Source organism: Artemia sp. Qi Xiang Cuo, chromosome 15 (assembly GCF_049724085.1).
Source record: "Artemia sp. Qi Xiang Cuo chromosome 15, ASM4972408v1, whole genome shotgun sequence".
Lineage (NCBI taxonomy): Eukaryota > Metazoa > Arthropoda > Branchiopoda > Anostraca > Artemiidae > Artemia > Artemia sp. Qi Xiang Cuo.
In genome coordinates, this window is record NC_142808.1 from 19,924,432 (window position 1) to 19,928,744 (window position 4,313).

The window sequence follows — 4,313 nt, forward strand, 5'->3', positions numbered from 1 at the left end:
GTGTATGTGTGTAAGTTTTTGTGTGTGTGTGTAAGTTTTTGTGTGTGTGTGTAAGTTTTAGTGTGTGTGTAAGTTTTTGTGTACATGTAAGTTTTTGTGTGCATGTAAGTTTTTGCGTGTGGGTGTTAGTTTTTGAGTGTGGGTGTTAGTTTTTGTGTGTGTGTGTTTGTTATTTTGTGTTTGTATATTCTTTTGTGTGTGTATGTTTTTTAGTGTTTTTGTTTTTTTTTTCGTGTGATTGTGTGTGTGTTTGTAAGTTTTTGTGTGAATGTAATTTTTATTTTGAATGTGTAAGTTTTTTTGTGTGTGTGTGTGTGTGTGTGTAATTTTTTTTGTGTCTGTTAGTTTTTGTGTGTGTGTGTAATTTTTTGTGAGTGTGTTTAATTATTGTGTGTGTGTGTTTTATTTTTGGTGTGAATTTAAGTTTATGTGTGCTTGTTTGGTTTTTCTTGTGTGTTTTAGTTTGTGTGTTTGCGTGTCATTTTGTTTGTGTCTCAGATTTTGTTTGTTTGTGTTAGTTATTGTATGTGTTTTTAAGTGTGTGTTTGTTTGTTTGTGTTTTTGTAAGTTTTTGTGTGTGTGTGTGTGTGTGTGTTTGTTTGTGTGTGTGTTTTAGTTTGTTTTTGTGTATGTTTTGGCGTGTGTGTTTTATTTTTCGTGTGTGTGTTTGTTTGTTTTGTGTGTGTGTGTGTGTTTGTAAGTTTTTGTGGGTGTGTGTGTTAGTTTTTTTTGTGTTCATGTTTAAGTTTTGTGTGTGTGTGTGTGTGTGTGTGTGTGTAAGTTTTTGTTTGTGTAAGTTTGTGTGTGAGTTTTTTTTTGTGTGTGTGTGTGTTTTAGTGTTTTTTTTTGTGTTGTTTTTTTTGGGAGTGTGTGTAAGTTTTTGTGTGTGTGTGTTTGTGTGTGTGTGTGTGTGTGTGTGTTTGTGTTTTTGTGTTTGTTGTTGTGTTTTTGTGTGTGTGTGGGTTTGTGTGTGTGTTTGTTTGTGTGTGTGTTTGTTTTTGTGTGCATGTTTGTTTTTGTGTGGTGCTTTGTTTCCGCGTGCATGTGCTAGTTTTTGTGTGTGTGTGTGTGTAAGTTTTTTTGTGTGTGTAAGTTTTTTCGTGTGTGCGTAATTTTTTGTGTGTGATTGTTTGTGTGAGTTTGTGTGTGTGTTTGTGTGTGTGTGTGTGTGTGTGTGTATGTTTGTGTATGATTGTTATTGTGTGTGTTATTTTTATTGTTCGTGTGGTTGTTTTTGTTTTTGTGTGTGTGTGTGTGTGTGTATTTTTTTGTGTGTGTGTATGTTTTTGAGTGTTTGTTTAATTTTTCATATTTGTTTGTTTTTTTTAATTTGTTTTGGTAATTTTTTGTGTGTTTGTGTGTGTAAGTTTTCGTTTGTGTGCATTTTTTTTCGTGTGTGTGCGTGTGTAAGTATTTTCGTGTGAGTGTTAGATTTTGTGAGTGTGTTTAATTTTTTGTGTGAATGTAAGTTTTTATGTGCATGTAAGTTTTCGTGTGCCTGTGTAAGTTTTTTGTGTGTGTGTTAGTTTGTGTGTGTGTTTAAGTTTGTTTTAATGTGTGTTAGTTTGAGTGTGTGTGTAAGTTTTTGTGTGCTTGTAAATTTTTGTGTGCTTGTACTTTTTTGAGTTTGTGTTGAAGTTTTTGTGTGTGTGTGTGTGTAAGTGTTTGTGTTTGTGTGTAATTTTTGACGTGTGTGTGTGTGTAAGTTTTCGTGTGTGTGTGTGTGTGTGTGAGTAAGTTTGTGTGTGCTTCTAATTTTTATTATTCTTGTGTTTGTTTTTGTGTGTGTGTGTGTGTGTGTGTGTGTATGTTTTTGTGTGTGTGTAAGTTTTTTTTTTGTGTGTGTAAGTTTTTGTGTGTGTGTGTGTAGTTTTCTTTGCATGTGTGTTATTTTGTGAGTGCTTTTTATTTTCTGTGTGAATGTTATTTTTTTAGTTAGGGTTTTATTTTTTGGGTGTGCGTTTAAGTGTTTGGTTGTGGCTTGCTTTGTGTGTTGGTGTTTTTTTTTTGTGTGTGTGTGTAAGTGTTTTTTTTTTTGTGTGTGTGTGCGTAAGTTTTTGTGTGTGTATGTTTTTTGTGTGTGTGTGTAATTGTGCGTGTGTGTGTGTGTATGGTTTTGTGTGTGTAATTTTTTTCTTGTGTTTGTAAGTTTTAGTGTGATTGCATGATTTTAAGTTTTTGTGCGTGTGTGTGTGAGTTTTTTGTAGTGTTCATGTGTAAGTTTGTTTGTATGTGTGTGTGTTAGTGTGTGTGTAAGTTTTTGTGTGTGTAAGTGTTTGTGTTTGTTTTTTTTTTTTATTGTTTTTGTGTTTTTGTTTTTTTTTGAGTTTTTTTGTGTGTTTGTTTTTTTGTGTGTGTGTTTGTTTTTTTTTGTTGGTGTGTTTTTTTTTTTTTTGTGTGTGTGTGTGTAAGTTTTTGTGGGTGTGTGTGTGAGTTTTTTTGTGTTGATTTGATATTTTTTGTGTGTGTGTGTGTGTTTTTGTTTATGATTTTGTGTGTGTGTATTTTTTGTCGTGTGTTTTTGTTTTTTCGTGGGTGTGTGTTTGTGTGTGTTTCATTTTTGTGTGTGTGTGTGTGTGTATTTTTTTGTGTTATTTTAATTTTTTTTGTTAATTTTATATTTCATGTTATTGTTTGAGTTTGTGTGTGTGCGTGTGTGTGTAAGTTTGTGTGTGTGTGTGTGTGTGTAAGTTTTGGCTTGTGTGTGTAATATTTATTGTTTGTGTGTTTAATAATTCGAGTTCCTTTTTAATTATTTGTGTGTGTAATTTATTTCGTGTGTGTGTGTAATATTTCTTGTTTGTCTGTTTAAGTTTTGTGATTGTGTGTGTGTGTGAGTTTCTGTGAGTGTGTGTGTGTTTTTTTTTGTGTTCTTGTGTTATTTTTTGTGTGTGTGTGTGTGTGTGTAAGTTTGTGTGTGTCTCTTATTTTTGGCGTGTGTGTGTGTGTTTTCTTGTGTTTGTGTGCTTATTTTTTGTGTGTGTGTTTGTGTGTGTGTGTTTTTTTTTGTGAGACTGTAATTTTTTGTGTGCATTTAATTTTTAGTGTGGATGTGTTTGTTTGTGTGTGTGTGTGTGTGTGTGTGTGTAAGTTTTTGTGTGTGTAAGTTTTTGAGTGTGTGTGTAAGTTTTTGTGTGTGTGTGTGTGTGTTTTTTGTGTGTGTGTGTGTGTGCAAGTTTTTGTGAGTGTGTGTGTGAGTTTTTTTTTGTTCATGTGTAAGTTTTTGTGTTTGTGTGTGTGTGTGTGTGTAAGTTTTTGTGTGTGTGTTAGTTTTTGCGTGTGTGTGTGTGTGTTTTCGTGTGTGTGTGTGTGTGTAAGTTTTGTGTGTGTGTGTGTGTGTAAGTTTTTGTGTGAATGAAAGTTTTTTTGTGAATTTAAGTTTTAGTGTTAATGTGTAATTTTGTGTGTGTGTGTGTGTTTTAGTTTTTGTGTGTGTGTGTGTAAGTTTTTGAGTTTTTTTGTAAGTTTTGTCGTGTGTGTGTAAGTTTTAATGTGTGTGTGTGTTTCAGTTTTTTTGTGTGTGTAAGTTTTTATGCGTGTGTGTAAGTTTTTATGTGTATGTAAGTTTCTGTGTGCATGTTAGTTTTTGCGTGTGGGTGTAATTTTTTGCGTGTGTGTGGTTGTCGGTTTTTGTGTGTCTAATGCTTTTTTTGTTGATGTTTGTTTTTTGTGTGTGTGTGTAAGTTTGTGTGTGTGTGTGTGTGTATTTTTTTGTGTGTGTGTATGTTTTTGTGTGTGTGTGTGTGTATTATTTTGTGTGTGTGTTTTTTTTTGTTTTTGTGTGTTTGAGTTTTGGCGTATGTGTGTGAGTTTTCGTGTGTGTATGTGTAAGTTTTGTGTGTGTGTGTGTGTGTGTGTGTATGTTTTTGTGTATGTATGTTTTGGGGGGCTGGTAGGGGGCCGGGGGGTGGAGCTGGGGGCCACAGGGTGGGGGTTGGGGGGTGCAGGTCTCTGGGTGACAGGGGGGAGTGCCTGGGGAAGCCCAGTGGACCATTAGAGACCTGAGGAGCACGTATGGAGTGCCGGGGGACCCTTGGGGGCCGGTTGGGTGTTGGGGAATCCGGTGGACCTTTGGGGACCTGAGGTGGAGAGGGGGGGGTCTGATAATTGAGTTTGGGGGAGAGCCGTACGCCATTTTTACTTGTGAGTTTCCTTTTTTTGCATTACATCCCTGCGGCGCATCCTGCATCGCTTTCCTGCAGTGCCTAGCTATGGTATATCCTCCGTAGTATTTTTCTGGCATACATTGCATATTAGCGATACATCCTGTGATAGTTCCCTGTCCCATAGTACCGTTCCATACTACTTTTCTG